The sequence below is a fragment of the Antechinus flavipes genome, chromosome 3 (genome assembly GCF_016432865.1).
Source record: "Antechinus flavipes isolate AdamAnt ecotype Samford, QLD, Australia chromosome 3, AdamAnt_v2, whole genome shotgun sequence".
NCBI classification, from domain to species: Eukaryota; Metazoa; Chordata; class Mammalia; order Dasyuromorphia; family Dasyuridae; genus Antechinus; species Antechinus flavipes.
Genome location: NC_067400.1, coordinates 419,892,043 through 419,918,526, shown reverse-complemented (window position 1 = coordinate 419,918,526; position 26,484 = coordinate 419,892,043). Strand labels below are relative to the sequence as shown.

At 34.4% G+C, this 26,484-nt stretch overlaps 1 long non-coding RNA gene across 1 annotated transcript; it reads left to right on the top strand.

The window, feature by feature from the left end:
• Positions 1-6,451: 6,451 nt before the first annotated feature.
• LOC127557792 (uncharacterized) lies at positions 6,452-17,648 on the top strand. Its single transcript, XR_007952624.1, has 3 exons — positions 6,452-6,634; positions 13,484-13,552; positions 17,372-17,648. It is a non-coding gene; the product is annotated as an uncharacterized LOC127557792 (long non-coding RNA).
• The last annotated feature ends 8,836 nt before the right edge of the window (positions 17,649-26,484 follow it).

Here is a 26,484-nt window from a genome sequence, read left to right as displayed (position 1 = left end):
AATTGGAATATTTAAGCTGCATTTAAATTTTTTTAAAAGCCTGAATTAATTCCCCAGGAACCACAGACCATGGGGTAGCCTTATTTACCCTGGAATTGGCAGTCATTTTTACAGGTAAAGCTGCAGATCAGAACAGGGAAGTGGTATAATGACCACAAATCCATCTAGATGAAACAATGAGCTAATTATGTATAATGATTCACTGGCTATATTTTCCCCACTTTCCGGGATCAATTTCATCTCAAGGTGTACTGCATACCCACCCCATCCTCTGATCTAAAGCAGTGACCTCTTTGATTCAAATGCAAAACGCTATCGCAGATGAAATTCACTGGGACAAAATGTTCAATAGAAAGATTACATTTCCAGTGGGGCAGAAAGATATTTGCCAGCATCTCATTAAGGCTTTGATACAAAAAGTCCTGGATTTCAATCAGCATCAAGATAGAATGGCAATAATCCAGCAGTCAGAGTGTAGCTGAGGCTTTGTTTCCTTTAGCAGTCCGCATTTTCCCCCAACTAAAATAAAATCTTGAAATATTTCCAAGAGAATAGATATGGAAAGAAATAACCTTGTAGTCATTTTAATGTCAGGCACACAGTGCATTTAGCGAAGCTTCTGCTGCCTGATAACTTTGCATTTCCAGGAGAAGGAAGGTGACATCATTTACATTTAGCCCAACACAAATGAAAAGGGCTGAATTTTCTGCTGGCGTAAATGTAGCATCAATTCTTCCACCTTAACAGCCCCACCTCCTATCATTAACATAGCCCAGCCACTTTACTGCCCGCATTTTATCCTTTTTCCCTAGAAGTAATTTGCCGACTTAATGGAAACAGATGAAATCTGCTTTAAGGGATTTTACGAGTTTAAGCAAAAGGTCCCTCCGAACATTTCCCTCCAGAGAGAGGTTATACTTTGGCCATGAGACTTTTGTAATAGTTCAGTAATCAAAAAGATTTCCCTCTGACTAAGTATTACTCGCTAATTTACCTGGTTTCTTTAGTAACAAAAGGCTCTAAACTCTGCCTCCTGGATTCCATTTTAAAGCAAGTGCTGGAAAGGTTTCCATTTATCAAGAAAATCCCAGAGTCCACATTCTAAGCTTTTAACCCCATTTCAATCTATGTAAGGGTAATATCATTATGAAGTGATTTCTACCTAAGATGTGAATGGGTTTCCATGGAGTTTGGCAGGGGTGGGAGGGGAAGAAGGATGGGGAAATGGCAATATTAAAGGGAGCAAATTGTTGAACTCAGAAACCTTGTTTTCCTTGTGTAATAAAAAGCAAAAGAATTGAATTTTTCATTAAAAAAAGTCTCCTGTGCAACTTTTGGTCATATTTTTCAAGATCAAGAAAGCTTGTTAGACGCAACTGGCCAACTTGATATGCTTCACACCTATATCCCATTTCCCACTTCTTTGCCTTTGCAAGGATCATTTCCATATCTAGAATGCATTACTCTTTGCCAACACCTCTTCCATCCCTAATTTCCATCAGGGTTTAGTTCTACATGAGGCTATTCTGGTAACTTTCGGTTATTAGTTCTCAGTACTTCTTGAAATTGCTTGGACTTTTTGAATTTACTTGTCTGTGAGCAGGTGATATCTCTCTTAATGGGGGGGAGGATCTCCCTGAGGTCAAAAACTGTTTCTTGTCTGTCTTATCTTCTTAATCTTAGGAGCCCCAGCACCTGGCACAGTGCTTAATAAATGCTGGTTGATTTGAAAAGATCAAAATCCAACTTTGATTTTATCACAAAATTTAGATTGTATTCTCTTGTCAGTTGGCATAGGTAGGCCATATCTGAAAAAGAAAAGGATATGTAAAATGGGGATAAAGAAACAGTTTTGCTGTTTAGAAAGCGCAAGGTCTTTAGTGTGTTATTTATACAAAGAAAAGGGGGGCAGCTAGGTGGCAAAGTGATGGAGAGCTTGCTCTGGAAGCAAGAAGAATGACTTTCCTTCAGATAGTAGGTGTGTGACTCTAGGCAAACCTCTTAATCCTGATTGCCTCTAAAAGAAAAAAAAAAAGCATATTCAACATTGGTATCTTATTACCAAGACATATCTATATGTTCTTTGCAATTCTGTGGAACCAAAGGGAAGATTCTGTGGAACCAAAATTTGTATACAGAAGCTGTATTGAGTGGTCTGCAAACCTCAATGCATCTTCCTTTTCTGCATGGTCTTGGTCTATTGATAAATAGGAATATGGCAGCTATAAGTAGTACTGAGAATGTGGGCAAGTAAAGATTATTGATCAAAGGATGTGCATGTGCCTTGTTTATCCACTAAGGTAGCAAATCTTAAAAGTCACTAATGTAGGAAGACTTGTAGACTCTTCAAAGTAACCACAAGTTCTGGATATTATAGGGAAGAAGAGCAAGGGCATGTCAGCAAATACTTTTACATCTACTTTTCTTCTACCACAGTCTTTCCTGTATAGTCTAACTCACCTCCTAGAGAATTAGACCCCAATTCAAATTTTTGTCCTATACCTCCTCTCTATGCCTAATGATAGCATAAGGTGACTGCTTATTCCCTGATTTGCTTTAGAAAATTGTGAAAAACAGAGGCTTTCCTCCTTTGCTTTTCATATTCAGTCACAGGTCAGTTATAGAATATGTGAATGTAGTCATGATCATGGGTTTTTTTTCAATTCTACCTTTATTTCCAAGGATAAGATATAATATACATTATTTATACATGTATATAATTTGCAATATATATTCAATTAAAGTGTATATATGTATGTACATATATACATGTGTGCACGCACACACATATATGTTAATTCTCCAATTACTAGGAGTTTAGATTGCTCTGATTCATCTTAACAGCCTAGTATTCTGCTCAGCAATTCTCTAAATAGCTTTTGTTCCCACATCTTTTCTGATGAGCTTGTTGTAATATAAGACCTCTCTCCTCTAATATCTTCAAGTACTTTGTACTTTTGTCAGGTACTTGTCACATTATAACCTTCATTATAATTCTTTATCTCATCTTCCCTTTCAGAATATAAATTTCTTGAAAAAAGGGTTTGTCTTATTTATTATTATATTTCTCATAGCATCTATCACAGAACTTTGCACATAATACGTATTTAATAAACATTCACCGAGTATATAAATGGATAGATAAATGAGTGAATGAAAATTATAATCTAAAGTAGCTATTCTTAGGCAATGGACAAATATTTTTGTGGTTATAGTAACTCTGAATTTGGAAAGGTAGATAATGTGGGAGGGTGGAAAAAGATGAGTAATTTTAATTGAAAACATAGATTTTACCCCCACATACTGCCCTTTCTAAAAAAAAAAGATGAACTATAGAAAAGACCAAAGGAAATGGAATAAAATATTTATCACCTTTATAGAATGTAAATGATATTTTTTTCAATTCTGGGATCCAGGTCTAGGATCAATCAATTTCAAAATTCAAATATTTAAATTCTCAATTATTCAATCTGAATGTTCCCTCCAATGACACTAATATTTTTTGTCCATGTGTTTCACAAGTTTCCATTCTTCTCCAAACTGCAATGTGGACTCTCTACTGTGCCTCAGCTCTTCATCCTGAAGCTTCACTCCAGCCCTGGAATTCTCAAATTGGAAGTACTTTCCATCAGCAGATAGCTGGCTAGAATGTGGAGCCTTAAAATCTGAGTTCAAATGCCTCAAAAACTTATGAACTATGTGTCCTGGACAAGTCACTTAATCTCTGTCTGCCTCAGTGTGCTCGACTGTAAAATGGGGATAATAAAGCTTGTACCTCCCAGGGTTGTTGTGAAAAACAAATGAGATAATATTTGTAAAAAGCATTTTATAATATGTGTGACACACCAGATACTAAATAAATGCTTGTTTTCTTGATTCTTCCCCTCAACCCCTCTAGCCTCTCCCTCTTAATGAATGTCTTCTCAAAGAACCTCCATTTAGGGAGGATATTCAAATCAGTCATATCTCCTCCCTTTATCATGGTCCAGTTTTTTCTTTCTAATTTCTTTCACTACACACTGTAATAGATATTTTCACACATACATTTTCTTGATGACATTGTTTACTCCAATTCTTCCTCAAAGTTCCTTATTTGTGATAGTTATCTATATGCCAACCTATTCCTATCTAGCATGTACCACTCACCTGCTACATGATGCTCATTTTATATTTCATCAGAAATTATCAGATTCCATGATTCACAACAATATAACAGTATTGGCAGATATTGATATTGAAAATATATGTCTTTGTTTCTGGGAGAAGTTTAAAAGAGTTTTCTAACTTCCTGAATTAATTTCAGACCACTCTACTACTTTTTAATTCTGGACCCAACTCATTGTATATTATTGTTTGTCAAATAAATCTACTAATGACAAGCCTTGTAAATTGTTTATCAACTGTATGTATCTGGACATCAGATAATCTTTATCTACTTAGCTTTTTCTATATAGATGGTTAGAACAAACTAATTTGAATGGTTACAAATCTCTTCTAGTAGAATATGCAATAGGACTATAATAAAATTGTGTATGTATATATAAATATATAATTATATGTTCATATATACATATATAAACTATGCATTTAAAAGAAAAATGACTTATTGGGAAAATATAGTAAAATAATAAAAATCCTGACATCTAAAAATAAAAGGATGCATTAAAAATTATAATAGTAATTCTTAGTCTACAATAAAATAATAATTTTCTAAAGAAAAAAACAATTTTAATAACCATTTGAAAAAATGCTCAATGCAAATTAAAACAACTTTAAGGTACTACCTTATGTTTGTTTACTGTCTAACTATATCAAGAGTTACTTGATGAATATCAAACTAGGAAAAAAAATAATACTCAGTGTTAGTGAGTTCTGGCAAATATATTTGCTGATTTTTGGTGACACTGCAACTTTGTAGATCTTTTTTCTGAAGAGAAATATGATAATTTGCAACAGAAGTAATAAAAATAATGATATCTCTTGGCTCAATAGTTGCTTTGTTAGGAATATACCATGACAAGGTTGTTTTTAAAAAAGATATTTGTTCAAAAATTTTCACAGCAGTACTTTGTGTAATTGCGAAAAGCTAGAAGCAATATAAAATGTTCACCAATAGAGAAATAATTAAACAAAATATAGTACTGGAATATTACAAAGAAATTATGCAACAAAAAATTTAAACCTGAAAAGACCTTTTCAAAATAATGCAAAGTGATAAAAGTAGAACAAGACAAATGAATCCACACTAAATACAATTATATCAGAAAAAGTAAAAGATAAAGAATGTACAGAAAATCCTGATGTGGAGGGAGACACTAAGAAAAGTAGTTTTTAACACTTTTTGCATTGTAATAAATGAATTTAATTGTAAATAATCACTAAACAATATAATTTTCATGTTTAATATTATTTGTAATAAAACATCAATTTCAAAAGTTTATATGTGTCACAGTGTTAAAATTTGGAAATCTATGTTTGATTGTCTTTCCTTTACTAACTGTGTTAAACTCTTGTTTCAAAAATAAATTTTGGATTTCTGGATACAAAGTATTTCAAAGCATACTTTTATGATTTTCTAATATTATTCTGTAGTTTTCCTCTAATAGCCTGGATCATTGTATATTTTCGTTATGCTATCAATAGCATAATCATTACTCATCATTACTCATAATAAGAGTTTAATGTTTGAATTCTTTTGGTCTAAGGTATATTAAAATATTTGGAAATCAAAATTTCAGAACTATAAAGTTTGTTTTTATCTATTTGACTTCCTTTGAATGATGATAGATCTCATTTTGGAAGCTCTGCAAAGTTCTGAAGCTTAGTATAATCTGTATAATAATACCATTCTAAAACACTAGCACTTTGAGTTCTTAACCTGGGATATATGGACAGATTTCAGAAAGTCTAAGGATTAAGATGGGGGGAAAATATTACATCTTCATTTTCATTAACCTCTAATTGAAAATAGCCTATTCTTCAATCATTTTAAAAACATTATTCTGAAAAAGGCTTTTTCAAACTACCAAAGAGATTCACCACATAAAAATGGTTAATAAACCCTGACTCAAGGAAATATCTCTTCCACTGGGCAACTGGACAAAATATACTAAGTGACAGTGGCAAACACTTTCGAAGATCATACTTTTCCCTATTTTAAGCCTCTTCATTTGGTATTAAGATAATATTGTCAAAATTATGGATACTGTTGCACCTGCAGGAACAGCAACAACCTTGGAAATAGGAGGGGAGTTGGAAAATGAGTCCTAGTTTCATTCAGCCTTTTCAATGTCCTATTTCTGGTAAAATGTTCTTTTGCCTTAATTAGTATCATGGAAGCAGAAAGCAAAGGAAAGTAGCTGGCTGCTGGTTTTGACAGGATGGGGTCTATAACACAAAACAGATGAAAAAGTCCAAAGAGCTAAAAGAGGTCAATAGACTCCTCCCCCTTTGGGAGAGACGTACATAGTAGCAGAAAGCAGCAGAAGTAGCAGAAAGCTGTGACAAAAGTATCACAGGGTGCTGATCAGAGTCCTCTAAATCAGTGGAGAAACCAGCTGGAAACCCTTCCATGTTACCAGAGGAGTTCAGAAGCATTGCAAGAAAGCAGTCATCAAAGTCTAATACAACAAAGGTTTGTAAAGAAGATTTTTTTTTAGGAGTATGCATTGCCCTGCTTACATGTGTTCCTTAGTCATATATGTTCCATGGTTATGAATGTTTGCTCCATGTGTGCCTTTTCCAAGCATGATCACTAACTATGCCTGTTCCTGGTATGCATGATCTCTATGTCCTCTCACTAATGATGTTGAGTGTGAGAAAGAATACCCCAGATTGTACTGCAGGAATCTTTCTTGTCACTTCTTTTGCTTTGTGGAAATTTAAATATCTTTTACTTTTTTTTTTAAAATAACTTTTTATTTATAGAACCCATGCCAGGGTAATTTTTTACAGCATTATCCCTTGCATTCACTTCTGTTCCGATTTTTCTCCTCCCTCCCTCCACCCCCTCCCCTAGATGGCAAGCAGTCCTTTACATGTTGAATAGGTTACAGTATATCCTAGATACAATATATGTGTGCAGAACCGAACAGTTCTCTTGTTGCACAGGGAGAATTGAATTCAGAAGGTATAAATAACCTGGGAAGAAAAACAAAAATGCAAGCAGTTTATATTCTAAATATCTTTTACTTTGAACTAAAAAGTACATGCCTTTTAAGGAATCTTACATGGTTTTAAAACATACATGAGAAACATCTTGCTGGAAGAAAGCCTTTAAGGCAGTGTTTTGCTCTACTAAATCATGTGGGAGTTTTTTTTATCATCAACAAATAATGAGCACAGTGGGATCTTGTATTCTCTGCACCTTTCAGTCAATTGTGTAGCTTTAAAGATTTGGTTTACAATAGAATTTCATTTGTGAAAGCCTGCTGTTCTCTTCTCACACATTCATCAAAGATATCCTTGACATGTGTGTAGATTTTTCTCATAAAGATTTTGTAGAAATAGTGGGCATGTGGGTTGGTAGCTATTGATGTTTTCTTAATCACCTTTTTGATAAAAGTAATAATAACATTCATGATTTTTTTTCAAGCATTGGTATCCTCTTCTTCAGATAACTTGAAAATTGATCACTGGAAAACTCTCAAAATTGTGTCACCCCCTGAATAGACCTTTTCTCTATGTACTTGGTCTAGTACAATTGCTCTCCTTGGCTTTGTCCTCTTTAGTACCATTTTTAAGTTCTCATAGAGAACACTAAGGATTGTAAAGTTAGAGTATAAATGTGATAGGTCCACTGTCATTGATAAAAGAAATAGACATACAAATCTTTACAGATCTTTTCCATTTTTTGTCTGTTTGCAGTCCTTTTTCTGGTTTCATTCTTTAATATCTTGGCTTAATTGATTCTCTTGCCAAGCCTTCTGTAAACTTTTCCCCCTCTACCTTTTCTCATTGTTAAATGAGTGAATACTGCTTCTTAAAATTTTCCAACATCATCATCTATTAAATTTTCTAAAATATATATGTATATAAACATATATATTCCTTTTGGTTGTTATACATCTCCTTTTGACAAGGAGATGATATTTTCTGGCTGAGGTGATTACTGGAACAAGTAGATAAAAGTAGATAAATAATGTGTATCATATGAACAGCTGAGTAAAAAGTACACAGAGGCGGTTCACGAGTTCAAAGATAGATAGTTCACTAGTGAATCACTTCTGTATACTATTTACTCAGCTGTTCATATGATACGCATTATTTATCTATTTTTTATAGCTTAGCCAGAAAAAATCATTTGTCTACAAACCTCCAGGCTATTCCTCTTCCTTCTTCAATGAATTCCCAATTCTTGCGTCCTCAGCTCCTATACTTATGGCTCTTTCTCGTTTATCTCCCTATTTCCAACTAACTAATTGTTACTTTGCCACACCAATTTATTTTACATCCTTCTCCCCCTATCTCCACTCACACAGCCACCACCCAACTTTGTATTTCCTTACCTTCTCTCTATTTCTTACCCAGTATCAAAGAGTTTTAATGGAGAGTTATAGCAACCAATGGGAATATATATTTTAGAAAATTTAATGGAGGATGATGTTGGAAGATTTTAAGAAGCAGTATTAACTCATTTAACAGTGAGAAAAGGTAGAGGGGAAAAAAGATTATGTAAGACTTGGCAAGAGAATCAATTAAACCAAGATATTAAAGGATGAAACCAGAAAAAGGACTGCAAATAGACAAAAACTGGAAAAGATCTGGAAAGATTTGTATGTCATTTGGGCTCTATATTGAAAAGGAAAAAGAGTGCCAGCTAGATTGTATTTAGGAATTTGTGGAATGCCTTTTTTTTACATCAACTTTCTCCCTGAACCAAAGATGACTCTTTATAATACTAATATTCTTCTAAAGATGTCAAAAACATAGAAATGCTATAAATTATTAATAATTGATGTGGCAAGTCCTTTAGACTTGGAGACAAAGGGACATACTTGATGGACATGATGGGGTGAGACATTACTAATGAAGAATTGCATAGCAGACACATTATAAAAGACATCATCAAAGAGATGTATGACTACAAAATGAGTTGGAGTGGCCCATTAGCAAGTTATAATATAGTAGAAGAAAACTCAATGTGTTTCACTGGTACTAATAATATTAAGAGATCTAGAGAGGGGCACATTGAGTGGGTTATCTGTGAAGAATTTATAGGAGGACATGGACAAAAGTAGCAAAAAATGAAAAGGTATGGATGTACAGACAACACAAAATGCTCGGGAATCTATGTGCCATGACACATACAGGAACTTTGTGAATATAATTATAAAATATCATTTTAAAAGTAAAAGTATCAGATATTTAGAGAAATATTAATTGTTCATAGGTAGACTGAGCCAAAATAATAAAACTGATAATATTATCTAAGTTAATTTACTTATTCAGTGCCATATCAAACTATCAAAGGATTACTTTATAGAGTTAGAAAAAATAATAAAGAAATTTACCTACAGGGGGAAAAATAGGAAGAAAATTAATGAAATTAATGAAAAAATAGGATCAGGCTGTGTCAGATCTCAAATTATGCTGTAATAACCATTAAAACACTTTGATCCCGTGTAAGAAACATAGATATTGGCCAGTCAAACATAATAAGTTTAATATATAGAAATAAACAAAGATAGGAATCTTAGTATTTGATAAACTCAAAGACCTTAACTATTAAGGCAAAAATCCACTGTTCAATAAAAGCTATTGGGAAAACTGAAAAGCAATTGGACAGAAATTTGGTAGACACTAATCTTCATGCCCTATATCATAATAAATTCCCAATAAGGACATTATTCATAGTGACATATAAACAAATTAGAGAACAGAGAAGAAATGTGTCAAATCTATGGACAGGGAGATGATGACCAAACAAGAGATGGAGACATTCACAGGAGATAAAATGGACAATTTTGATTACATAAAAATAATTTTTTTCCAGAAACAAAATCAATGTAGCTAAAATTAGAAGAGATGCAGGAAATTGGGGAAGGAGGAGGAAATATTTGCAGCAAGTTTATCTGATAAAGGTTTCACTTCTAAGATATACAGGGAACTCACAATACACTTTTCTCCAGCCTGATCTCCAGCCACTTTTGGGAAGTGGACCTCTTCACTCAATGATGAATATTCTTAGACCAGGTCATATCCCAATGACACTGAATCCCATAAGTCAACTCTATCCCCATTCCCATTTCCCAATTCCTTATCCCCATCTCTCTCAATTCTTTCATTCCAAAGTTTCTACCATATACTAGACAGTGGCTATTTGCCACTGTACTCTGTGGAATGCTTGTTCCATAAGCAACAAACTTCCCTTCATTCTAAATCTTTTCCTTTCCCATAGCTCTTATTGAAACCTGGCTCCTCTGATGACACAATCTCCCTCACCACTTTTTCCATATTAGCTGTACCTTCACTCACTCCCCTTGGGTCATTAGTTGAGGAGAGAGAGTTGGTACTTCTTATTCCCCATTGCCATTTCCAGATTCTTCCTCTACCTCCAATATTCAATAACTTTTCATGGTTCATACTTTCCTTATCTATTATCCAATCAAAATCCTTGTAGCTGTTGTCTACAAACTTCCAGGCCATTACTCTTCCTTCCTCAATGAATTCCCAATTCTTTCCTTTTCAGTTCCTGCACTTATGTTCTTTCTCATTTCTCTCTTTATTTCCAATTAACTAGTTGTCACTTTGCCACACTGATTTATTTTACATCCTTCTCCCCTTGTCTTCACTCAAACAGCTACCATCCTACTCCAGTATTTCCTTACTTTACCTCTATTTCTTACCTAATATCAAAGAATTTTAATCATTATTATAGTATAATTTGAGATTTGATACTGCCAGATCCTTCCTACTTCTTCATTAATTCCCTTCTCTGACTAACTATTGTTGTTGCTATTGCTCAATTATTTCAGTTATGTCTGACTCTTTGTGACCCCATTTGGGGCTTTTTTTGGCAAAGAAACTGGAGTTATTTGCTATTTCCTTTTCCAGCTCATTTGACAGATTAGGAAACTAAAGCAAATAAGATTAAGTAATTGCCCAGGTCACACAACTAGTGTCTGAGGCCAGATTTGAACCCAGGAAAATGAGTCTTTGGGCCTGCAGGCATTCTATGAGTTATAGTGTGACTTCGTTGCCAACCTAGACTATCACAACAATATAATAATATTTTCCTGCATGGACTCATCCTTCAAACAAGGGTCAAATTGATATTCTTCATGCATAAATTTGACCATATCACTTCCCTGTGGCTTCCTCTTACCTCTAGGATAAAATACAAATTCCTATGACTGGCTTTAGGATGTCTAAGTGGCACCATAGTGCACAAAGTGCTAAACCTGGAATCAGAAAGACTCAATTTCCTGAATTCAACTCTGACCTCAGATATACATAGTAGCTCTAATACCTGGCAATCACTTAATTCTGTTTGCCTCTGTTCCTCATCTGTAAAATGAGTTAGAGAAGGAAATGGCAAATCACACCAGTATCCTTGCCAAGAAAACTCCAAATGGCATAATGAACAAATGCAACTGAAATGAACCAAGACAACATTTTAAATTTAATTTTATGAGTGTTCTTTGTTTCCTCATAACAAAATATTAGCTGTTTCAATTCTGTCTTAGTCTCCAGCACCTAGAAGTCCCTGAGCCATAGTAGCTGCTTTAAAATACTATCTGAATGAATGAATGATGTAGGGACTTCACTAATTGGTGTTAAGTTTATGGGAATGTGAGCCAAGTCTCTGAGAAGGGAAACAAACTTTATTGGAGACGTTTTCCATATATTTCTACCACTAACTCAAATAGAAGTCCTTTCTTGTTACTGCCTTAAACCTACTCTATATGTAATGCCTTTTTTAATTCAAAGAGTATTTACAAGGGTCATAGTAGCACTTTGAGAGACGTAAGACAAATTCTGATATTTCCTGGGGAGATGCTAGATGGAGATATGATCCACTTTGCCTTATTGAGAGGCTATCAAGATTGTGATTTGGTCCATCATATCAGAAAAAAGGGTTTTATGCAGGGATTATAATAGAGTGCTTAGGATAGGGTTCTATTATTAACTGGGGACCAAAAAGAGGAGGGCATCAATGACAAATTTTACCTACAACTGAAGTTAGCCTCAGTATCCTGCCCCAAATTAATCCATTTTCATTGTCAACCTTTTGTTCTCATCATCCTCTTCTCCTAAATTTCTCAGGTAGTTATGTTTTGAAATCATTTCACTACACTCCTGTCTACAATTTATTTCCCTCTCTTAGTCATTTTTTTAGGAATTATAATATAGTATTACCAAAAATGCCATCAGCAAGAGATAGAAAGAGAAATCTCATTTAAAATAACTGAAGACACCTACTTAATATAACTAAAAATAATATAAAATATTTGGGAGACCACTAGTGCGTCAAGAAAAATTAAGGAACTATACGAACAAAATTACAAAACACTTTTCACACAAATAAAGTCAGATCTAGACAATTTAGGAAAATATCAATTATTCATGGATTGGCCAAGCTAATATAATAAAAAGAAATTATACTATAGGTAGGATTCACCTAACACTTGTAGTTGCTAATATCATGAAAACATGGTTATAAAAACAAAGTTATGAGGGTCAGGTATAACTTCTAGTTTGTTTTTCTTAGACTATTAACCAAATGATATAATAATGTAGTTTTAGGATGATAAGAAGGTTATATCATCTCAAAACAAAACTCACTGAGGCTATGCTATGGAAGGTGTATCTATGTTCTGAAATCTTGCCATTAAAACTTGTCTGTTCCAATTTTCAGATGAAGAAATTAAAATCATTTCTAATCATATGAAAGAAAAAAACATTCTAAATCACTATTGATCAGAGAAATTCAAATTAAGATAACTCTAAGGTACCAATACACATCTATTGGATTGGCTAAGAGACAGGAAAAGATAATGGTAAATGTTGGAGAGGATGTGGGAAAACTGGGACACTAATACATGTTGGTGGAGTTGTGCACTGCTACAATCATTCTGGAGAGCAATTTGGAACTATACCCAAAGGGTAAATTCATCCAGCAGTATCTCTACTGGGTCTGCATCCCAAAAAGATCATTAAAAAGAGAAAGAACTCACATATACAAAAATGTTTGTAGCAGCCCTTTCTATAGTGTCAAGGAACTGGAAATTGAATGGATGTCCATCAGTTGGGGAATTGCTGAACAAGTTATGGTATGTGAATGTTGAAATATGTTAAAATGTGAAATAGTCAGCAGGATGATTTAAAAAAGGCCTGGAGAGACTTACATAAACTGATGCTAAGTGAAGTAAGTAAAATCAAGAGAACATTGTACACAGCAACAACAAAATTATGTGATGATCAATTCTGATGGATATAGCTCTTTTCAACAAAGGGGTGATATATATACCAGTTCCAATAGATTTGTGATGGAGAGAGCCATCTGCATCCAGAAAGAGGACTTTGGGGATGGAATGTGGATCACAACATGGTATTTTCACCTTTTTTGTTGTTGTTTGCTTGCTTTTTTTTCTTTCTCATTTTTTTCCTTTTTGATCTGATTTTTCTCATGTTGCATGATAATTGTGAAAATATATTTAGAAGAATTGCATATGTTTAATGTATATTGAATGGTTTGCAGTCTGGGGGAGATGATGGGGAAAAGGGAGAGAGAGAAAATTTGAAACACATGATTTTGCAGGGGTGAGTGCAGAAAAATTATCTTTGCATATATTTTGAAAATATAAAGCTATTATTTAAAAAAACTAACAAACTTGTCTGTTTGCAGACCACCTAACTGATTGCTTCTGTCTGATAATTTCCTTAATCCGTTTTATGTGAAAATCTGGTAATAAGACATCTGTAATTTAGTGTACCACAATGACATTAATTAACATTATAAATAAACTTTGCAAAGTAATCATATTTAATAACAAATGGCAACTTCAAGTTGGGTCACTGAGTGTATAGTGAATGAGAAGCATGTTGCCGATCTAGAACAAAGCCTATGTGCTCCATGATACTTATGACTCCAGTCAGTAGTCATTTGAGAATATTTAGGGCTATATATATAGTGCTAATGTTGGCAGGTGGGGCTTCATTATGCATTTCCTTTTAGTTCTGGGAGAAGCAGACAGATCATAACTGAAACCTGAGAAGATGAAGACCTCCTCCAGATAAATTTTATTTCAAATCAGTTTAATTCAACTGACATTTATTAAAGTCTATCTTATCATTCTCATGGTCTAGTGGGAGAATGGTCCAATAACTTCTTCAGAGCACTGTGTATTATGCAGGCCTGTGTCATTTGGGTAAAGTTTTTTTTTTTTTTTTCCCCTGAGGTATTTGGGGTTAAGTAGCTTGCCCAGTGTCACACAGCTGGTAAGTGTTAAGTGTCTGAGATCAAATTTGAATTCAGGTCCTCCTGACTTCAGAGCTGGTGCTCTATCCACTGCACCAACTAGATGCTCCCTGGCCTGTGTCATTTGATTCACATTTCACAATCAGGAAGCCAAACAGATTCTATCTCTAAAGATTCCAAAGATCTAAATTGCCTCTAGAACCTGCAAAAAAAATAAAAATAAAAACAACAAAAAACAAAAAACAAAACAAAACAAAAAAAACCCAATAAAACCCCAAAATCATTGTGTCAGTTTTATTCAAAGTTTTTTTTTTTTTTAATAAGTATGACTGATAAAGTTGGGGGGAGGGGGGACAATAACTGTTTTGTTTTGTTTTTTTAAATAATGAAAAAGAACCCAAAGAATGCAAGTACATATTACCATTTTTAAGTGGAGAAACTGAAATGATTCCTTATTCTTCAATATATGAAGGCCCATAAAATAGATGAGATTCTGATTGCTAGTTCCCTATATTTATTCCATAAACAATTTGTTTTCAAAGTATCAACTTGAAATAATATGTAGAGTATTGCTTATAGTGCATTCAACAGTCATCTATTAAGTCCTTGCCACACACATTTCATTTTGTTAGGCTCTGAGGCAGAAATATAAATAAGACATAAATCCTACCTCTAGGCATTTGTAATGTATTAGGAATGATAAAACGTACACAAGTCACTACCATACACATTGGAATGAGATTAGTGCAGTAGAGACATATAAAGTGCTATAAGATCAGATAAGAGAACAACAATTTCCAATCAGATGCAAGTAGCATCCTTTACAATATATGTACAGACTTGAGCATATACATATATTTTACCAAAAAATAAAGTGTATTTTTGGTTATATGGAGAAGTCTTCCAAATTTCCTCTAGATCTCTAATTAATAATGCATTCTCCCACAAGCAATAAAACACTAAATCCTTCAAATTTAGTACTACTCACTGAATTGACTTGTCATATAAGAAAGTAATTGTTATCCACACAATTAATTTATTCTTAATTCTATTCCACAAACCCATAGATCATTACATACTGGCCCAGCCAGGAAGAGTCCAAGTACAGATTTGAATTCAAGAAAAGGAGTCTTTTTAACTCTAGGTCTAGTACTCTATCCACTGTACCACTTAAGCTGCTGCCTTACCTAAGTTATTGAGCTTATTTGGATCTTAATTTCTTCATTTGTAAAATGAGGATTTTAGTCTCTGAGGCCCTTATTATAGAGAAGTTTTTTATCAACATTGGTTCATTCATTGCATTTGTAAACCCAGAATCTACTAAAATGCCTGGCATATAGTAGGAATATATTAAATACTTATTAATTAATCACTTCTATGATTAAATGAGAAATGAGAAAAGTTGAGTGAGTTGCCTATGGTCACATAGATAGGTCCTGGTTCCCACAGTTGCTCTACCCATATATCCAAAATTACTTTGCATTTATTCTATATATTTTTGTATATATTTATCTGTATACATATTCTTTCTTCCCTAGTAGAATGTAAGCTTTTTGAGTGCAGGAACTATTAATTTTTTGGTGTTTTATATACAATGCTTTGAACATGGAATGTGCTCAATAAATATTTAATGGATTAATTAAAATGACTAGCTATTGTCAGAAATAGGATTTGGAGTCAGATCTTCCATATTCCAAATCAAGTACTTTCATCCGTAGGCCGGAAGGTAAAACTTTTTACAGATCAACTTTCTCAGTAACCAATATATCTATAGGGAAAACTAATTTGCCTAGAGATTTTGGATGACTAATAACTAAGCACATTCCCTTCAACTAAATTCCCTAGACTCAAGCTTTTTTTTTTTTTAATTACATAATAAATCCTCTTCCTTTTTCTGCATATAGCTGTTGGAACGAACATATTAGTTTCTCAATAGTAATGAAAAAAAAGTGAAGCTAAACCTAGGCAAACCCCAGAGCTTCTCAACCTCCTTACTGAGGAGCTCAAGAGACTAGACCTAATCTGATGGGTCAGTGTTTTTAGGGGTTTTTCCCCCTTCTTTCAAACCCCATCCTCACTCACCTCACCACAACAAGCTTTCTTGCCTCTTCTTCTTCCCTAACTTCTTTTTGTTATGTTTATATCAGGCTGTGGCAAGAAAAAAGGCCCTATTGTCAATGTCTGGTCCAATCTTGTCAGATGTCACATGACAGGGGAGGAGGGAAGGCAAGAATTAGACTTGTTCTTTCAGGATTGCCCCCCAGGGCAAGTGGCAGCGCAAAGTTCTGTTTAAGATGGCTTTATTTATTTACATATAAGTTCTAATTAATAGCATTTTCTGAGAACACACAAACTCATTTGTTTATTCAGTTTTTTGTTTTTGTTTTTTACCTCCCTGTATCCTTTTCTCTGTGGCAGGACCACACGAGCCCAACATATAGCAATCTGTCAGCCTGAACAAGGGTTCATGCTGCCTTGATTGTTTAGCAACCATTAGGACAGCAACTGAATTCACTGTCACAACTTCTTCCCACTGAGAGAAGAGAAGATTCTGGCTTCTTTACATAGACAAATAACTACTGAAGAAGATTCTTAAAGGATAATCATTCCTTGGTGCGTTTATCTAGCATACCAATAGTTTAAATATGGTGCTATCTGCATGCACTGTGGTTTAGAGAAAGGATTATGCATCTTCAGAGACTACTGTAGCCACATCTAGATATACTTATTATGGACAAAGGCAAAAATGCGGCAGGATACGTATTTGTAACATGAAAATAGGGCATATAGATGAGCAGTCGGGGCATTCTTTTCATAGTAGACTTAAGTGGATTCTTTTTAGACAGATTTATCCAAAGTTGGTTTTGAACAGTCTTTATTTCTTTTATGAAGTGTTAATCTTGGAAAATAGAGAGGAATCCATTTAAAAGCCTGCATTTTCTCTTACAGGTTTTATGCCTGAGAGGAAGTCAAATACAAAATTGATTTCCATCTCCAAGATCAAACTCCAGTTGATGAGCGGGAATAAAATGGCCTTTCAATAAACAGACTAACTTAGGTGGGCCATAATGATTATCCTTTCCTTGTTGTTTAACTATAGGCCTGAGATGAAAAGAAAGAGACAACAGCTAAAAAGCATGTGTGCTGTGTTCCAAACTTGTTTGCAAATTGATTTGTGTATCTTAAGTTGAAGACTGGCATAGCCATATAAAGTATTAATTTTCAATGGATTGTTCACTCCTGGTGTGTAAATTTTTTCTGATTAAACTGGGCATTTTGGGGAATCACACTTACTATTTTGTGTGTGTGTGATAAAGGGTGTTTTAAACATTATCATGTACTTGCCTTGTCAAAATAGTCCAAAACCTGAAATGTTTGAGGATCACTGCCTTAGAAGAAATTTCTATATTAACCTTTTTAAAATATATTTTTCCCCAATTACATGTTAAAACAATTTTTAACATTTGTTTTTTTTTTTAAGTCTTGAGTTCCAAATTCTACCCCTCCTAACTTTTTTTCCCTCCCCCAATTACTGAGACAGTAAACAATCTGATGTAGGCTACACTGTGCAATTATATAAAACATTTCCATATTATTAATTTTGTACAAGAAGAATGGAACAAAAAAAAGTATGATTCAGACAATATCAGTTCTTTCTCTGGAGGAGAATGAAATGAGTCCTTTGAGATTATCTTAGATCATTGTATTGCTGAGAATAGCTAAGTCATGGACTGTTCATCATCATACAATATTGTTATTACTGTGTATAATTCTTTCCTGGTTCTGCTCACTTTACTAGACATTATTTTTATGGGGGTGAACCCTGAAACTGTCCAAACTCTCTTCTGAAAGAGGGCCAAGGGGGGAATGATATAAACTGAGATCTTTTGGGAGATTGGATATGTATCCCCTTCAGGGAGCTCCTAGACTCTAGGAAAAACCTGCAAATTCTCAATTAAGTGATTTCATTCACTCAGAGATCTTGGTCAATCACCTTCCATTGAATTCCATTGAAACAACACTCAGTGGCTCAAACTCCCAGTTAAATAATCTCATACAATTTTAAATTGAATTGAAAATCAGTATCTCAGGAATTTCTGCTCTCTCCAGGCCAAAGATCAAAGCAAGCTGCAATACATCTAGGGTTTTTTGCCCAAATATCTTTTGCAGAAGTCTTAACAGATGATGCCCACTGGTGAAGATATTCTCTTTTCAGTGTAAACCTTTACTATCTTCCTAACAGGACCTTTTGCCTACTAAAGAAGCAAGCTGACTTCTCAGTGCCAATAAATTCCATTTTGCCACACAGATTTTGGGTTTGTGACTTCTTTCACATAGGACTGTAATGCCAGAGAAACTAAGGCAAGATAGAGATTAAAGAGTTTTTAACATTTTATTTGGGTTTCTGAGAGGGAGACATAGTCTAGAGGCAGAGCAGAATCCATTCTGCCTCCAGGGCTGAATTGGACTTTCATCTCAAAGAATCCAGTATCAAATGTGAGATTCCAATGATTTATATATGGCTCTAAGCGATCAGGGAAGACAAAGGCAAGGGGTGGAGTCTGAACACTGGTGAGCATGGGAATTTCCAGGCAGGGACCATCAATTCAGTTCTGATAGGTTGGGGGAGTAGGACCATAAACTCTGATAAATTGGTAGTGAAGGGAGTATTCACTAGAGACAGAAAATCCAGAACTTAGAGATAAGCATATCTCTAAATAACTTATCTGCAATTTATGGCTCTATGGAATGCCAATGGTCTGGGTTCCCAGCCCTAATTATCTCAGTCCTAACAGTCAGGAAAGGGGGTTGCAACCATGGGGATTGAGGCAGAACAATTCAAGGAACTTAGGCAGAACAATTTAGGGAACCTGAGGCAGGACAATTTAAGGAAACTGATACAGAACAATATAGGGAAACTGAGGCAGGACATTAAAAGGAAACTGTGGCACAACAGGACCTGCGCCAACCAGAAGGGATTTCCCACCCTAATTCTTGCACCTCATCACAACTACCACTGACCTCATCATTCTAAAATCCTATCAGGTTTTTCTGAAATATGTCATTCTTAAAGATGATTCCCATACTAAATATAATACTTTGAAAATCAATCACTAAATAAACATTTATTAAATACCTACTACATGTCAGGTAATATGATAGACACTAAGAATGCATATAAAATGAATGAAACAATTTCTACTTAAAAGCCAACATTATAAAGGGGGAGACAACATGTATATACAGAATACACATAAAATTAAATATAATGTACTTTGTTGTTTTTTTTTTTAATTTTATTTTATTTAATAATAACTTTATATTGACAGAATTCATGCCAGGGTAATTTTTTATATTATCCCTTGCACTCGCTTATGTTTCGATTTTTTCCCCTCCTTCCCTCCACCCCCTCCCCAAGATGGCAAGCAGTCCTATATATGTTAAATATGTTGCAGTATATCCTAGATACAATACTGTTGCATGGGGAGAATTGGATTCAGAAGGCAAAAATAACTCGGGAAGAAAATCAAAAATGCAGATAGTTCACATTCGTTTCCCAGTGTTCCTTCTTTGGGTGTAGCTGTTTCTGTCCATCATTTATCCATTGAAACTCAGTTAGGTCTCTTTGTCAAAGAAATCCCCTTCCATCAGAATACATCCTCATACAATATCGTTGTCGAAGTGTATAATGATCTCCTGGTTCTGCTCATCTCACTTAGCATCAGTCCATGTAGGTCTCTCCAAGCCTCTCTGTATTCATCCTGCTGGTCATTCCTTACAGAGCAATAATATTCCATAACATTCATATACCACAATTTACCCAGCCATTCTCCAATTGATGGGCATGCATTCATTTTTCAGGTTCTAGCCACTACAAACAGGACTGCCACAAACATTTTGGCACATACAGGTCCCTTTCCCTTCTTTAGTATTTCTTTGGGGTATAAGCCCAGTAGAAACACTGCTGGATCAAAGGGTATGCACAATTTGATAACTTTTTGGGCATAATTCCAGATTGTTCTCCAGCTGCTGGGCTGCTGACTTGCTGCCAGGGCAAAGTATCCATCCTGTAGCAAAGCTCTCCCCGCAGAGACAGCTGCGATCACGCCCCACCCCCTCTCCACTCTACTCGGCTGTGAGCCGCCTTCTGTTCTCTTGCTGCCGCTGCTACCCACAGCCTGCTTCCAATCTAATAACCGTCCCGCCCTTGCGCAAAAACACACCTTTCCTGACGAGTCTCAAGGATGGCTGCTCTTGGTAACTAATTGTAGGTTTTTTTTCAGTCGAGCATTAATTCAGAGGCATGAAATGAAATGGATAGTGAGAGAAAGCACGGAGCTTACACAGCTGTGTGCCTCCTCTCCGCCATCTTGGCCGGAAGTCCCTAATATATAATGTACTTTGGAAGGAAAGGCACTAGTAGTTTTGAAGATCCAGGAAAGGCTTTTTGTAGCAAGGAGTGCATGAGCTGTACCTGTAAGCAAGGAAAGTCTTATGAAGCAGAAAAAGTTAAATAGAGCATGATCTGAAATTAATTTTAATAGAGACAAACCTAACAATTAGAAAAAATAATTGTTCATGGTTAATATGTGCAATTATTATAAAATAATAAATTGTCTAAATTTATTTATTCAACGGCACACCAATCAAACTTGAAAAGTTTACTTTATAGAACTAGCAACCTAATAAGAAAACTCATTTGGAAGAACAGAAGTCAATAATGTCAAAGAAAATAATGAAAAAAAATAGGTGGGAAACAAGTGAACCTGGTGGTATTAGATATCAAATTATGCTACAAGCAGTAAAATAAGATATTCATATTTATCAATCTTTTTAGTGAGCATCTATTAATCATTGTTTCTGTTAAAAACACCAAAAATAATAGGCTCAATGGAAGCATTCCTTAATATAGTAAATAATATCCAATGAAAATCAAAAGCCAAAATGATATGTAATGGGAAAGTTCTAGAGGTCTTTCTAATAAGAAAAGGGGAAAAGCAGATACGTCCATGCTACCCACCTCCTGACAGAAAGTTGATAATTTTTATTTTTTAAATTATTTATTTAAAAATTAAATACAAAATAAAAAAATAGAAAAAGAAAAAACAAGAAAAAAAAAATCATTGTCATGTGCACAGCAGAACATAAGAGAAGATTCAAAATATGTAAAAATTAGTTTCCATTTCAAGAAAAGCATATATAATAATATATGCTTCAAGAAAGCATATGTAATAATAGAATATATTGTATCCAGAATTGTCCATCTTTTCTTTGCTTCCCTGTAGGTTTTCTGCTATGCACTTTTTATTTTATTCTTTTCTCTCCTTTCTTCCCTCACTCCCCTGCATACCTCAAAAATGCTACAATTAAGCATGGATACATTTATGTATATATACACATATATAGATAGATAGAATCACACATGAACACACATATACAAACATATACATGCACACGTACGTGCATATTCATACATATCTGTACACTCAAATATATAGGTACATACACATATGATACATATAATCATACTTTCTAGTTTTTAAATAGTCTAAAACAACATTAATATGGATGACATACAATGTAGATTTCTCTTTTGAATGAATCTTTTTTAAACTTTGACTTTGTCTGAAGTGTAATAGTTTCAAGGTGAACATTGATATATACATTTTAGAACATGACCAATGTATGGATTTATTTTGTTTGCCAAAGCATATGTACAATAAATTATTTAACAAACTCAACAAACACTAAATAAAATGAACATTTTTACATACAAAGTAGAACAAATAATTTCTAAATTATTTCTCCTTTTTTTAAAAAGTGATGAGATGAAGTTGGAAGAGAGGTTAGCAACAGTATTATTCAAAAAAGGAAGAAAATAAATGAAATTGGGTTATTGAAGCATTTTTAAGGCACACAAATAAAAAGAAGGAAATTTAGTAGGAAATATGAATGAGTAGGGCAGCTCTGAAAGTAATATATTGAATTTATTATAAACTTAAAAGGAAAAGTAAGCTGTATATTAGAGATTCATAGTTTTCATGTACAATTCTCATTTGCTCTATTTTGTATGTAAAAATGTTCATTTTATTTAGTGTTTGTTGACTTGAAATAAAAAATAAATAATATATACCTTCAATTGAACATTGGAACTTAAGTTAAAAAGCAGACAAGAAAGAACATTTGAAATGTAAGCAAAGTAATAATGAGTTACACAAACAAAAGCTCCATGTTATGATTTTTGTTTTTTCAGTTACAAGTCAAAGTGGCCAACTTAACAGGCTACAAGACCTTTCCCCTCAACCACAGTGAAAGTTTTTGAAAGACTTTGGAAACACAATTTGGGTTCAACTTCAAAGTTCATCCTTTCTAAATTGTGTTTCTTTAGAGAAATCATTTAACTTCTCTGTCTCATTTTCCATTATTATTCTATTCCATTATATATTCCATCATTCCAAAATGGGGCAAAAGCAAAAATTAGCATTTCTCACCCCTGGATTGTTATTAAGGAAGTGATTTGTTCATCTGAAATCACTAAATAAATGTGAGCCATTATTTAGGACCAAAAATTGAAAGATGATTACAATAAGATACTATTTGTAAACAACCAAATTGGCATTCCCATTTTGATTCTAATGGTTTTAAATAAGAGTACAGAATCAAGGATTGGCTTTGCAAAGAAATACTTTGGGGAATGATATTCAATAAAGCCATCACTATTTACAAAGAGTAGGAATGCTGAAGTAAATAGAAATTCCATGGTTCAGTCTTGTTGCTAAGAACTGTATCTTGAACTCTTCTGCACAGAAGATTGGATCCTACCAGGCTTGAATGCTTTAGAATCTTTATGGGGAACTCGGTGTCAACTATAGATCAGACTGTTGCTGGAGTAATATGAATTATGAGATAGAGTGGGTAGATGGTTCTGGAGAGTTCTTTTTTAGAAGTCATTGATTGCACTTTCCTTAAGGCATTTGTCCTGATATTACCACCAGCAACCACTGCTTCCTCTCCTGCCCTCATACCCTGGTTGGCACTTCATTTTCTCTCTATCCACCTCTGTAAGGACTTCATTCATAGGTGCCTTGCTTCCCTTTTTCATCTCATGCCTCCCCCTCCATCAAATTACACTTCTTCTGCAGGTACTCTTCTTCTCTTCTAGTCTACCCCTGGCTTCAGTCTTGTTTCCTCTCTTGACCACCTTATAGCCAGTTTCAGTTACCAAAGTTCATATCCCCTGTGGATTTCTGAATTTAAGATTCAGGCCAGTGGATCAAGGAGGAAGCAAGGAACCACAAAGCTGTTCTTTATCGATTCAGTTGTGAGGACCTAGCCAGGAATGGACATTATCTCCTGTCCTCTTACTTGAGCTCCACTACTGAAAAATAATGTTGCACAAGTTCTTCTGAAAAAGGCTTCATTTCTAAGATATATAAGGAAATAATTAGAATTTATAAGAATAAGAACCATTCTCCAATTTATAAATGGACCAAAGATATGAACAGGTAGTTTTGAAAAGAAATCTAAGCTATAAATAACAATATGAAAAATGATCCACTGATATAGGATTCTCCTCATTGGTGGAGATTAATGCCCCCTTCCTGTTGCAAAGCTGAAGAGGTAAGAACAGGGAAAGAGAACTCTTTGGAACTCTGCAGTTGCTCTAGGTGCTTCTAGCTTCCAGCTTAAAGAGAAAAAATGAATGATGATCACTCCATTTCAGGTTGCTGAGAAGGAAGAATAACACCCTAGGAAGAAGTCAAGATGAAAGGAGATAACAATCTCTATCATGTCAATATCCCCAGCTTGTTACACTAGAGATTTTGGGGAATTTTCTCTTGGGTTAGTGCTAAGCTCCCTAGAGGCCTCAGAGTGAGATCTGGGATTTTCTCTATTGGTTGAAATAAGTTACTTCCCTCCCAACAGAACTCCTTTACTTTGTAATGTCTGGTATATATTCTCTTTTGTATAGTTTCCCTGATTTCTGTTTTGCTATTGACTTGGATAAATGGGTTTCTTTGTTATTTGCCATGTGTGTGTTGATTGCAGAACTGGTATTTGTTGAGAAGAAATCAAGCCTTGGATGTAAAACTTGGAGTCTAACCTCTTCCCCTAGACTAGCAATTTTTACAGAATCAGATTGATATAATTCTAACACAACATTTACCCTCTCTTTAAAGAGAATATTGGCTAAGCTTCTGAAACTAACCTTCTATTTCTCCTCCTAGTTTCCCTGGGAGAAGTAGGGAAAGGGAAGAAGCTTGAGAAATATTTTATTGGTTCCCTATGAGCCATGAGCTTCATTATGATGCCCCATACTAGAGGTGAGAGATAACTTTGCTGTACTAATAATTAGAGAAATGCAAATTAAAGCTACTCACAGAGTCCAACCTCACAAAGTTAACAAGGGTTGATAAAGGAAAATGACCAATGCTGGAAGGACTATGGTAAAAACAGATACACTAATTCACTGTTGGTGGAGTTTTGAACTTGTTTAGGTATTCTAGAGGGCAATTTGGAACTAATTCCAAAAAGCTATTAAACTATGCACACATAATTTTTGACCTGCAATACCACTACTAGGTCTATATTCCAAAGAGAATAAAGAAAGAAGAAAGGGCTCATATATGCAAATTTATTTATAGCATCTCATTTTATGGAGGCTAAGACCCAGAAACCCATTGATTAAGCTAAACAAATTATGATATATAAATGTGATGAAAAACTTTTGTGTTGTAAACAATGTTGAAAGAGATGGCTTCAAAAACACCTGGGAAAAAGATATATGAACTAATGAAAAGTGAAGTGATCATAATGAACACTGTTTATATAATAACCAAAAAAATGTAAAGATAAATAACTTCAAAAGACTTCAAAACTCTAATCAACATATTAAATAAGCACGATTCAAGAGGATTCATCATGATCAAGCAACTCTTGAAAGAGAGGTGATGGACTCAGGATATAGACTGAGACATTTTTTGAACATGGAGAACAATGAAATTTCTTTTGGAAAGAAAGATGCATTGGACTATGCATATTCATAAATATTTGTCTTTCTTTTGTATGATTCTGTAAGCCAACAAGCTGAATTCTTGCTCCTTTTGTGGACTGAATTTTTTTCTTATATAGTACTAGAGCTAACCTTAACCTTGATTGATTCAAGCATGGTGCAAGGATAATAGCTTTGTGATTGCTATTGATCATAAAGCTAATGAATGTGTAAAAAATTCCAGTTCAAATCAGGTTGTTGAAAAGGTAGCTTTTAGAATTTCAGAGAGCTTCATGACACTGCATTCTTCATGATAAACAACACTGAGTCTAAGAAAGAATGAACAGGATCCACCATTTATGTACACGAATACCAAGAAAAGAATTAGAGGTGTTGAGATACATGCTATGATTATTGTGAAGTGAATGGAAATTCAGAGGGACTAGGTATTTCTCTTGGACTGCTAGTCCCACACAATCTTTGTTGATTCTGACAATTACCTGGATGATATGTGAAATGACTGGTTAAATTCAGAGAAAAATAAAGCTAACATGTTAGGGAAATGATTTATGAGCATCTCTATTACCACATTGAAGAGAAAAAAAATTATAAATAGAAATAGACTATATACCTCATACCTCATATGAAAAGACACCTGTTTGAAGAATGGCATGACTTGAAAGAAAATAGTGTACCTAAGCAGTTGTCTTTTTTTTTTTTCCTTGAGGCAATTGGGGGTTAAGTGACTTGTCTAGGATCACACAGCTGGAAAGTGTTAGGTGTCTGAGGTCAGATTTGAACCTCTGACACTAACCTTTAGATATAAAGTCTGGAGGACAAGACGAGACAAAATAAGCAAATGAAACACATAGAAGCAGATAGGAAGAACCTGAAGTTTAAAAACTTTGGCAGATGAATGAAGAATAAGAAAGGACTGTAACCAATAATGGCAACCTAGATGAAATCAATATGCTGCACTTTGCCCTTGTGGGGTGAGCTAAGAGGCAGCTATTTCAACTCATACTACTGACTGAGGTGAGTCCCAGATAGTCATACAGACATTTCAGAG